The 13,250-nt window shown below is 36.9% G+C and overlaps 1 long non-coding RNA gene across 1 annotated transcript in view; it reads right to left on the reverse strand.

Moving 5' to 3' along the window:
- LOC111745221 overlaps window positions 1–13,250 on the reverse strand; it is a 50,908-nt gene that overhangs the window by 14,087 nt on the left and 23,571 nt on the right. The gene's annotated exons all lie outside the window — the stretch shown is intronic.

The raw sequence follows: 13,250 nt of genomic DNA on the forward strand, positions 1-13,250 counted from the left end.
TTCCTTTTCTTTCTGGCTGCCTTTTTCCCTTTCCTTGAGCAGCTGCTATAGAATCTCTGTTTATTCTCTCTGCCTTTGCCTTAGATCTCCATCACCTTTAATTTGGGCTATAACGAAGTCTTCCTCCGTTTCCCAACTGTGTTCTCCCTTACCCATATAGCTCTCCAAGTTAACACTCTAAACATCAGCCTTAGATAGTGCTCTATTTTCTTACATAATAATACTCCTGAAAACTTACCAAAAGTAAATATGTACAAGCCACCAATGGAATTATGTACTATAAGGAAAACTTTCTTGCTGAAGGACTAAAAATTGATCACAAATTCCCCATTGAGATTCATCTTTTATATAGTCTTTAGCATGTGTTCTTTTACTTTGTTTTTTTCCTTCCTAATTCCTCATGTAGTCAACAGGCTTAGGTTTGATGAGTCTCTGTGTTCAGCCTAATGAGTTCCATCTTTATCTCAAGTTTATTAAGTTCATGAGATCTTTGCTTGTTATCACTAATAGCACTTGAGGGGGGACAATATTTCCATTTATAAAACAATAAAAGTAAAATACAATAAAACATAACATATAATTTTTTATAATTTCTGTGGTCAAATGCCAACATACTTATATATTATACGGCAAGCACTACCACCATAAAAGTAACTTATTACATGGGATACAAATATGTAAATTTAGAACATAAAAGGCAGTTTTAGGGATTTAAAATATAATTTCTAAAAGTGAGCACAGTTTGAAAATATCTAAATGATCAAGGGCTCTATTTACAAAAACTTTTGGTGTTTATTATTCCCTTAAAAATAAGTCTAAACTTTCGAGCGTGTCATTCAATACCATCTGCAACGCTAGCTTACTTTTCAAGCTAGAGCCTTCAGCATTCTCTTGCTTCCATTACCCCCATGTACCATTCACCATTGTCTAACAGGCTTGGTTTTCATGCCTGTTTCTATACTCATGACTTGCTCTCAATCTGGCTTTACCATCTCATCTTCTCTTCTTTCAAAGTCACTCTAATTTTTCCAAGTCTTCTGGAAACACTAACTCCAACATGAATCTCTCTTCGCCCTTAACCATCCCTAGAACAAATTTGTTTTCTTTTATGTTTCCAGCATATTTTATTCTTTTGAAACTGTATCTTTTGATTGGAGATAACTTTACCAGTTTAAGGTACAGTATAAATCAAGTCTCCTATTAATATTTCAATTAAATAGCTTGAGTCATCATTTAACCTCTTCCAACAATTCCCTCTTGCTCCCAGGGTCTACATTCTAGAACAACTCTGAGAATAATAAAAGTTCTAATAACTGCTGACACTTGCGTAGTACTTACAATATGTGTTTTCCATACATTGATGTATGTGGCTATGACAACAACCCTGTAAGTAGATATTATTATAATGCCTTTTAATACAGTAGGATACTGAGATATAGAAATGTTAAGTAACTTGCTCAAAGTCACACAACTGGCCTCTATGGCCTGGGTGAATCACTCAGAGCTTTACAGTGAGAGGAGCTATAAGCAAAAGGTAAAGAAACTGGTTTTGTTAGTAACTGAAAACCAGGTCGGCACAAACAGCTTTGGGGCCCAGATGACATATTGTGACACAGTAAGAGAAAGAGACTCTCTTCTGACTTCTGAGTGGCTCTCATCTTGGCCTTAGTGCAATGAGGACTCAGGAGGAGACAGTGGCTCAAATACCTTTGAGTGTTCCATCTGAGCAGCACTGGAAGCCAACAATCAGCACATTTATCAGCCTACTCATAAAGTACATAGCAGCGCTGACACTGAAGGCTTCAGTTTGGAGGATATTGATGAGAAAAGCACTGGGTGTTAGAAGTGTTGGGGAGATCTCTCTGGGGATGTCAGTAACTGGGTGAGACTCAGATAAACTACAAGTCCTCCATAATGAGCAGCTGAGCAAGAGACACTGAAATCTGTATCGTTATAGGATAGGAGACTCCCAAGTTCCTGTAGTTTTGTGACATCTAGTATGACTTTGGATACACGGATGATTGTATTATCTCTCATCTATAATTATCTTTCAAGATATTATCATTTCTATCTCAGGTATCTAAGGAAGTGAAATTCAGAGAAATAACTAACTTACTCAAGACCAGAATTCTTATAGGTAGCAGAGCTGGGACATAAAAACAGCTAATTCTGACTCTAATGTTCACATTCTCTCCACTGTGCATACTGTCTTCCTGTAATGGATTAAAAAAAGAAAGAAGAAAATTGTATCTTCTGTTTGACACCAGGAAAAGCATTCCTTTCTCTATACTCGGCATTTCTCATGACCAGAAATTAGAATTCATTGATAATTTCATAAAATGAAGTCCCCAGTGAAGAGTTCTGTCCTCACCTGAGTTAGATAAACTTCAGTATGCTGCTGCAATCTCATAATTCTCAATGTGGTTTCCCTTAGACAATGTGACTTCAGAGGTAGCTATCACTTCTGATGTGTGAATAAATGCATCATATACCACGGTTATTCACTATCAGTTCATATGGCACACAGATGAGAGCAGGACCTTCCTTTTCCCACAGGCCAACCTCACAGAAGTACTTTCTTTAACATTTTCAACAAAATGTGCCTCTCAAGACATTATATTCACCATAAATCTGAACATTATCCTACTTAAGAAATTCAGTGAACCTCTTATTAAAAAAATTAAATTCTATCTCAAAAGTAGAAAGGAGAAAAGGTGTTATAATATCATTGATGGAAATATAAATCAAACAGAGGACTCTGTATTGAATTTGTATTGAGTTCATATTAGTTCTGATGGAATTATTAATTTTATTTGTCATAGGAAATGTGATCATGCATCAGATTTAATTCTGGATAATTTATGACACCATAATCCAGAGGGAAAAGAAGGAGGAACATTGCTTATGGGCAAAGTGAATGGTTTCACTGAGAACCTGTCTGCTGATTTTATGTGGGTCAGGGAAGCATATGATTCATTTGGGCACCTTGGCTGAGGGTGTGACTCCCCAGGGTGGGCTACTTTAATCTGTGTCTACTTCTGTTTCTCTATGAGCCTGCTTGAATTGATTTTGTCAAGCCGGTGAAGTGATGCCATCGTCTCCTTCCTTGTACTAAATTCTGACTGGCTAATAATCAGCAAAGTTTCAGAAAATGAAACCCCCATGGTGGAGTTAAGAATTTAAATCTCCATGCTACACACTTAGTGTTTTGATTGGAATGCACGAATGTAACAGATTTATATAAATGTATAATTTTATAAACTATATGTATTAGCAGGAGGGGAGGGGAAAGAAAACAACTATGTCTGGGAGTCACTCTCTTATAGTTATGTAAAAGTTTCCGAGCTAACTTCCTGAAGGAAAATGAAGAATATATTTTGCCAAGAATGTTTTCCTCCAGTATTTTAATGCCAATAAATTCTATGTGTCTCAAAAACAAATTCATTTTTCTCTAACTTCTTTAATTTGTTGATGCTCATGATTTTCTCAATATTAATTTGAATCAAGGTGTGAAATAAAATATTAGTTTCAAAAAGATGTATTTTGAGTTTTGTACTTGCTTAGAATCTAAATAGGTTTTTTTTAAATATTTGAGGTTTTTCTTCCTCTGTTAACAATCATGAATAATCTACTATTCTTGCACAATGTAGATGATTAAACAATAAAACATGGAAGCAAATCCAATAATGGAATAACAATGAAAACTGAGGAGGGTTGCACCAACACTAGGCCACGATATTTCACTGAAATGGTTGATATTTCTTAACAAATAATGTGTTTCTGCTTTTGAGGCTGGTTTGTGAGAGGCGGATTGACTGCCGAAAATTTAGTAAACTGTTAGAATATCTCAAGAAGGAAAATTTGTTGAAACAAATCTTCAGGTAAGCACTAGAACCTAAAAATGCTGCAAAATGAATGCCCACCCTGTCCTCTTAGCTGCGAATGCCTTATCCGCTTCTCTCTCATCACCCTATGCCACCCCCACCTCCAGCTGGCCAAACTCTTTTTATGTTACTAAATCTGGTTCAAATATCACCTTCTCTATAAATTCCCCCCATATTTTTCTTGTTCCTTTCAAACCAGTTCTCCCCTTTAAATGCCCAAATTGTTACCTGTATCTTTCCTGAGGCAGATTTACTTCTCTTTACCACGGTCATTTGAAGTACTGTCTTATTTTTCCTACTTGACACCGAAAGCTATTACAGTTCAGGTTTACTATCCGATTCATCTTTGAATTCTTCACAGGGCTTAGGGAGTCTCCACTCAGATCAGGAATGATAATTAAGAGCTTTCACTTATTGAGAGTTTACTATCTGCCAATCAGCCTGAGAGGTTTTATTTAATCCTTCAAAAACCATACAAGATAGATACTATTATGATTTCTATTATACAAGTATGAGACCTGAGACTCCAAGAGAATGAATAACTAGTAAATATTCAAACATGGGACTCAAACCCAGGCAGTGTGATTTCAGAGCTAGTGCTCAAATCAAATAAAAAGAAAAGGCATTAAATCATAAAAAAAGTGAATTTACTAAGTAATGGAGAAAATCAAAATCAATACAAAACAGAGGCTAAGATTATGTTTTCCAACCTTCTACTACAAGAGCATTCGAATAATTGAATCCCCACTTTTCATGCTCTAACCCTCTTGAAACCATCACAAAAACAGCACTCCATGGTTTCCATGGTCTTCAGGTCAGTTTATTCTAATAGGTAGAGCCAGGATTTAAATCCAAGAATACTGAAATCCAAAGCCCTGTGTTAACCACTACGCCAGGGCTCTCTAATCCCTTCACCCTTTATTCTCAACTTCTGTTGTGCTCCTTAGAGCTCATTTGCACTGTGTTCCTCTGTTGCCCAGTTGACCATGACATAAACCTTCTCCCTTTAAAGTCTGTCTCATATATTCTTCATCTTCTAATTTCTCCCCCAGCCTCCTGTTTCCAAGGTCAAACAAGTCATCTTTTTCATTCTTTCCTGAAGGTCAAATTTTTAGGACTCGTAACATTCTTGCTGCTCCTGTCTTAAGTTATGCACACATGACATTAATATTAACTGACTGCTTTGAATTATTCAGTTGTTGATGTAATAATTGTCATGCGCATTTTTCTGAAAACAATAATTGCAAGATTGCACAGGCTGATTCGGTAACTCTGCTGTCATGTGCATGAATATAAAAAAGAGCAGATGAGAGTAAGGGAAAGTAACTGCCAGCTGGAACTTTGGAAAAGAATGATGTTCTGTAACCTCAGGAGCCACTGAGCACAACTGAACCCTGTCTATTTTTGGCAATATATTAAGGATACATGTAATATAGTGGCTTCCCAGCCCTGCCCCCTACGCTTTTGGGTGTATGGAACTGATCTAATGTATAATGGTAAGAGCCTTGTAATCTTGGTTGCATGGTGCTTTGAGTTAGACTATAGCTAAGAACTATTTTTGGCATTTTCTTTCTATCGGAATTCATAATGATATAGCAATCCTGGACACACATCTTTCCTATGTTCCAATATTTCTGTACTTGCTCTATAGAGAACATGATTTTTCTGTACACAGAGCATACAGATTTTGTGAGCTTATTATACAGAGCTTTAGTATTGATCTTAGTTTTTTGTTTTTTGTTTTTTTTTTCATTAGCCTCTATCAAAATGCATGGGAAGAAAGAAGAATTTCATCATTTTGTTGTATACACCATAAAATACAAAGTCATTTCCTCCCTCATACTCTTTAGGGCTTTTCCTTTAACTTGAATTTCTCCATCAGAAAAAGTATATAAAAGAAGCACTGAGTAACCGTAAAATATGTCTTAGTTATCACCATAACTATGATTATTATTATAGTTGTTATTATTGTTTTCATTATGAGGCAGAGAAACAGTCATCACCAGCATTGTCTTATTACTGTTTGCAATGTGAGAATTTAACTTGCTTATGTCAGTGATGAGTTTCCATAAAAAGCCTCATCTGATTATGTACTCAAGTCCACCTTGAATAGGTCTTTATTCTTGATCCATGTATAATTTAAATATGTCCTTGCATTTCCTTTTTTTGGTTTTGATTCTAATCTGCTCTCTTATTATCACGTGTACCTCAGCCCCAATGCCACCCTACTTTGGAACACTTCTCAAACCTTAATGTGCATAGATATCACCTGGAAATCTCACTAATAGCCCCATTCTTAGTAGGTCTGGGTTGAGGCCAGAGATTCTGTACTTCTAACAAGTTCTCAGGTGATGCTGCTGCTGGTGGTTCTGTGGACAACACTTTCAATAGAGAACAACTATATGCATATTAAGTTTAATGTCAATTAAACTAATGTAAGAGGTATCCTTGATTCTTCTCTCTTCTTACATGCAAAACCAATCAGTCATTCATTCAACAAATATTTACTGAAACCCATTCTGAATCAAATATTCTTCATTCTAGTGCAGAGGCACCTACTTTTTTCCATTTCCACTGCCACTACCACCAAGTTCATGCTACTATTATCTCTCTTCTGGGCTTATGCAATAGCTGCTAAATGCATCTCTCCACATAACATTCTTGCTTCCCTCTTAAATCCAGTTTTTAATAGCAAAAAAAAAAAAAAAGTAGATGTTAAAAAATGCATTTCTAATCATAGCGTTTCAGCATATCAAATACTTCAAAAGCTTCCCATTGACTTTAAAGATAAAATCCCAAATTTTTAACATAAAAAATCAGCAAGATCCTGCTTACATTAATACCTTCATTTCCCATCACTCTCCTTCTGGCTTTTGATGTTCCAGACACTATGGCCCTCCTTTGGTTATTAAAATTGCTAAGCTTCTTTCCATTTTAAGTCTTCTACACATGTTGCCCCTTTGCCTGGAATGCTCTTCCTTTTCTACTTTATCGAATACTATTCATCCTTCATAAATCAGATTAATGTCACTTCGTCAGAGAACCCTCATTTGACCTTTCAGATTAAGTCAGAACATCCAGTTACTAGTTCCTTTGGTGCCACTTGTTTCTTATTGGGGGCACTTTTCATAGACATAATTACAATATTAAAGATGCAAATTAGTCTGCTTACTCTGAGAACCAGTTGCATGAGGGCATGAATCTTGTCTTTTTCTTATTTTTATATACCTAGTTCCTAGCACAGTGCCTGGTATATAGATGTCAACAAATATTTAATAAGTGATTTTAAAAAATAGAAAGAAGTTGGAACATCCTGGTCTATCTGTATCCCTCTGTGAAAAATGGAAGTAGTTTGTCAATTTTCAATGACCACTCTGTAACAAAATACACATTAAAATGTTATCTAGTCTCTTAGATGTATTCATAAGGTGTTGCTGTATCTTTCAGTGCTCCCACGTCATTAATATGGTATCCATTTTCCTTTAAAGTTCATGAGATGACTAACAGTAACTTAAATTTCTTGCATGTGAAAAATAGAACCCCAGCTGTTTATGTATTTGAGAACTGTTTAATATACTGCCACATACTACCTCCTACTGCTTCATAAATTGTTTCTGATGACACACGGTCTTTGTAGATGGTAAATTATTACATGTGTTTAAGAATCCTTTGTCAAAAAGCAAGATAAATCTCTGGGAACTACATCCCAGAAAACTTTTGTAATTACATTATTTGGGTAATCTTTTCTCTGGTTGATGAATGTCATTTGTAAAAATGTGTGTTGAAACTATTTCTGAAGTTCTACCACCACCGTGGGCCTAAGGGGAAGGAAATGGAGTTTCTGATAATGGTCCTTGAACCCTGCATACCCCTAGATATTCAGGACCATAAGTATGCCAGTCTAGGAGACCTATGATCTCTTGAGTAAGTATTATTTTAGAAATATTTTTCAAGTTCTGGAAATTCATATTTAATTTTCTGAAATCAGTGAAGAAGCAAAAAAAAATTTTGGAAAATTCATCTATCCATCTTCTGCCTAGTAAACATAAAAATAATTAAAATTGATAAACTGAATATGGCTTGGTTAACATATCTTCTGAAGGCCTTGATTACCATCTGACCCAAGAAGATCACAAGCAGTGACCTCGGCACCACCACCCCCAGGCCGACACATTCTGTATCTCCAAAGTGGTGATTCTGCTTTATTTTAAGCCCTGAATGAAGTGGGGAGCATTATTCTCCTTAGGTCCACAGTGGGCTCCCGGCCAGCAGCAGCTGTCAGCCCAGCGGGTTTCAGCTTGCTGCTCAGTACAGACTGACTTAGAGCCTTGGCAAGGATGAATGAAAGCCCTGTGTTTATGGGAAAATGCTTAAGTTGTCTACTCTCTTTTTGTTGCTATTGTTTTACAGTCCAAGTTCCACTTAATAGACAGCAGGAAAAAGCTGCTCCATCCTCAGTAGCAGCGGAAACAGTCATTCTCACTGTTTTGCACCAATATGGCTTAACTGAGGTCATCAACCAACCAACAGAGTGATGGTAGGTGCTCTGCAAGTGGGGGGATCTGACTACTCACCACCATATGGTTATTCCCAGCCACATTCCGGCTCTAACTCTTACCTTCTCACACATGCGTCTCTAAACTTATTCCATTCCCAGAAGTTTAATAATATGGATATACTAAGCAGAGTTTTTACCTTTTCCTGTCTTCTAACAAATCTTGTTCCAATTTTTGTCTTCCATATTCATTAATCATTTGAGTTAACACACTTAAGATGTTTGAGCTTTAATCTTCTAGCTGAATTTCCCAATTTATAAACAGGGTAGATGACGAAAGTAACCTATCTATGAGTGAGTCAAGAGGCCTCAGTTGCTAGAGTGAAGATTTTTGTTTTAGTAGCATTCTAGATATTCCTCTCTAATTGTCCTATCCTTCCTAAGGGCAAACGCCACAGTTATATCCCCAGAGTATCCTGGGACATGCTAACACACACCTTCATCTTGTCCACTTAGGTTTGGGGTGAGGGGGAATAAAGGTTTGAAAATGACCCACAGGAAATAAACAATCTCTTGTCCTAATTCTCTCTCCTCTTCTTTACTCTGCACATGTACTTCTCTCCTCTCATCTCTTTATTTCACTACGAAGCCTTTTTCACTCTTCTCTTCATTCATTATTTAACAACATTATGCTGAGGCCAACCATGTTTTAGAAGCTGTCATAGGCACTCGAGATGCAACAACAAACAAGACAGAATGCTTCCTGGCCCAGTTTACATTCTGGTGAGGGAAACCAACAGTAAACAAGCAAACACAGTCATAATCAGGAGAGTAATGGGTTGCTTATATAGATACTAACAGTGACTGGTTTCTTTCTACTTAAAGTAGAAACATTCTACTTAGTGTTCAGAAGAAACTTCTCTGAAGAGTTATATTTAAGCTGACTTGAAAGACTGAGACCAACTGGAATATGCAAAGAATGTGGAGAAAGACATTTCAGGCAGAGAGAAAATAAGATAGCAGGGAAAAGCCTGTATTTAGAGACAGAAATCCATTGTAGCTGGATGATAATTCAGAGTGTCCCCAGTTGAGCTTGGTGAGAGAAGCTGGGGCGAGATCACATGAGCACCCTACAGGTCATAGCAAACTCTTGAAGAACAGTGTTAGGCTCTTCGTGAGGAATTATCTTGTGAGAGTTCTAGTGACTGACTGGTAAAACCAGGTGATAGTTCCAAAACAATCACCTACTTGGTAGGTTATGTGTAGCCATGATCAGACTAGACCTGGGGTGAGTGTCAGGGGAGAAACTCAAGGAAATCCATTCTCAGGACTGTAATCCACAGAGAAATATCTGAAAGGAACAGCTTTCTCATTTTCTAGAGTACGCCGTGTAATATAATATATACAGTGTTGTATATTCCAGCACTTAAACTGTGTCCTCTATAGTATTTCCAGTCCCTGCTTCTACCCACTGGGTCAACCACTTTACTATACATTTAAGACCTATTTATTAGGCATTCAGGTTGGTCAGGCCAATATAAATTTCTCAGGAAATTTGGCTGAGCCTAGCCTGCTTAAATATAGACTAAAACAATCTCAGGAAACTCTGTGTAGCTTTTCATTCCCATGGTTCTTTTTTATTTTTTCTTTCTTTCTTTTTTTTTTCTTTTTTGTGGATGCCTATTAGGTTTATACTTTGTAAAACAGTCCACATCTGTTAGTATTTGACTTTTTTTCATTCCTAATATGCTCTCATCACCCACCCTGGTTACATGTTAAAATGTGATTGTTTGATTCCTAAATCTCTCCCTTCTACTTGTTTTTTGTCAGAGGATTACCATCGAGCTGTAAACTCCTAATACTTTTGGAATAGTTTTAGAAATTTAAAATATAAATGCAATTTCTGCATTATTTTCCAACAAAGCGTTTTTTCAATCTTACTTCAAACGAACAATTTAATTGACTTCCATAGGCTCTTTGAATAATAGGTTGAGCCAAAGGCGAAATAATGTCTTATTATTTGCATTATTGTATTTCAGAGCACGTGACTGACTAACTCTGGTGGAGAGCTAGGAAAGTTACATATAAAGGACCCAGATGGTGGAATACCACATGTTCCATGTCTCAGTATGAGAAACAGCTCAAGTGAGTAAACTATTCCCAGACGTTTATTACATGACCCAGATCTGGAATAATTATTGTGCTTCTGGCAAGAGACAAAGGTGGAAAATGGACATTTAAGTACATTTAACATTAAAGGAATTATTGCATTCTTTTCTGAATATAATCACCTGTAGCTGGAAAAGTAATAGTTCCATATGTCATGTTCTTTATTGATTTCTGTTAGATATTTGCACTTGTTTGACCTGAGTGTAGGTGTAGAATGTTGCTAACCTAGACATTCTTGAGAACTTAGTAAAACCAAGTGGTTATTGATAATAGAGTAGTACATGTAGAGCAGGATCCCCAACTCCAGGGCCGCAAGCTGGTTCTGGTCTATGGCCTGTTAGGAACCAGGCCACACAGAAGGTGAGAGGCAGGCAAACAAGCAAAGCTTCATTTGTATTTGCAGCTGCTCCCCAGCACTAGCATCACTACCTCAGCTCCATCTCAGATCATCAGGCATTAGATTCTCATAGGAGCACCGGTCTCTGGTGCCAAAAAGGTTGGGGACCACTGGTTTACAGTATATAAAAGCTAATATTTCTAAAATTATAAATAGTACGCTTTTGTTAAAATATCTAAAAACATGTTCTTCCTCTGTTACAATTTTCAAACAAATTGACATACGTTTTTGCCCACTTAGTTCGAATTGTACATATACATCATTTTGTACATATACTATTAAATGTGTATGGCAGCCTCTCTTTCATGGCATTTCTTAACACCAACTCGCCATTTTTGAGCTGGTATCTTAGTATCTCACTGATCTCATTATTTCCTCATTAAAAAATACATCATTTCTCTTATTGAGGCTACCTAGATTATTTGAATATGTTTTTATTGCTCAGAAAGAAGGTTTTACAGTCTGAGAGCCTTCCGGTTAACAAAACTATTAGCTTTTCCAAAAAATTCAGAAATTAGTAAGTGGACCAATGCCGGTTCCAGCAAATATCGTATTTCAGCTTGACACCACCAATACAGTAGATTCTGCTTCCTTTAGCATACAAACACAATTACATAGAAGAGACAGATACTCAGAACTCCAAAGAGAAAATTACAAACAACTCTGAATAAATCACAGCTCATGGCTTTGATGATACAATGTATGGTAATGGGAAAGAATCAAATATTTATCCTACATTTCCTGCATAGATTTTATCTTGATGTATCGAAACAGCTTGTGAAGGTAAGTTTTTATTTATGGAATCGATCTAATTAACTGAAGAAATGAATTTTAGAAAATCACTTAAAAATGCCCTTGGAAAAAAAATGTGTAACACAGGCCAAAATGTCAAGATTTACATCCGGTTAATAATTTAAAAACTAGTCTGAATGACAAATTTTCAAACAAGATATTTTTTTCAGGATGGACATTCAGCCCCAGAGAAGGAGAGGGCCCTAACTCATGTCATATGGAAATCAGTGGCTTATTCATATTAGAATCACAAGCTAAGTCTCTGGTCTTTTGTCCTTTTAAGATAACAAAATACTTATTTGGGTGCATCTTCTATGACGCTAGAAGGAGAATGTCCCCTAGGATTCTACTGGGTAACAAGGGCAAAGTGTCCTAAAATGTCTGTTGTCTTTAATTTTGCTGGGAGGAGCCTGACAATGAAACGAAGTGAGTGAAGACTCTGAGGCCTCTCTCCCAGACGCCCTTTAGAGTGAGGTTTACAGAAGCCCGTGTTTGCAGTATGTCCAGTGGTCAGAATCATGACTGCCCAGTCAGTTAGGCAAAAACTTTGGTTCTTCATAATTAGTGGGTCTGTGGGAAGAGAGAGTCTCTAACACATTCTTCCCAGGCTTTTCCGTAACTTTCCATGGCTTACTGCTCAGAGAGAAGGAAAAGTATGAGGGAAACAAACAGAGACAGGCCTCCTTTGTGCCTTGGCTCCTGGCCTGCCAAATCAGCCGGCTGGATGCAGAGGCAATTTCCTTAGTGTTTGCGGCCTTACACTGACTTCTGCACAGGGAAGTTGGGCAATATTTATTGTTGAATGGGGCCCCGGGAGATTATTCTTGGAAGGAAAAACCCCTGTGAACCTTTGTGTGTTGACTGAAAATCTCTTATAGCCAGGGTTTCTCAAACTAGATGTGATGCCTCCTTCCAACATAGAAATAATTGGGAAACAGAAAAATTCTTCAAGTTTGGAAATCCAGACTTGGTTCCTTCTTACCGAAGGTGATTTATATCTCTGGAGCACTGAGTTAGGAAGTGTAGAAATAAGTGGATAACTTTAAGATACTGTGAACTGCTCTCTAGGATTTTGTGAACAATTGAAATTTTAAAATATCTATTTATCCATTATTTATTTATAGGTAATTTTTGTTCTAAGCTCCCTTTACATGTAGAGGCATGGGTCAGGTACTAGAAGAGATACAAAGATGAAAAAGCCTAATTTTTGACATAAGGCGCTCATACTATCCACCATCTTCTCCCTCTACCACACACATAATCAAATAATAATAAGAATAAATAAATCATCTGGTATCAATATTAGTCTCATTTAAGTAGTCCATTTCGATGTCATAAAATAGTCATTGAAATACCACCTCTTGTCACTCTCTCCTTAAGTCAGTGTCATGTCTGAGCATATAGAGAAAGAGGTGCCAAGTGCACAACCTTAAATTCATGAGAAGGGTCAGGTCCTCAGGGCTCTAGGACAATGTCCCTCATCCAGCTGGTGCTGCTCATCCTCTAGTCATAT

This window comes from Pteropus vampyrus, unplaced genomic scaffold (genome assembly GCF_000151845.1).
Source record: "Pteropus vampyrus isolate Shadow unplaced genomic scaffold, Pvam_2.0 Scaffold149, whole genome shotgun sequence".
NCBI lineage: Eukaryota > Metazoa > Chordata > Mammalia > Chiroptera > Pteropodidae > Pteropus > Pteropus vampyrus.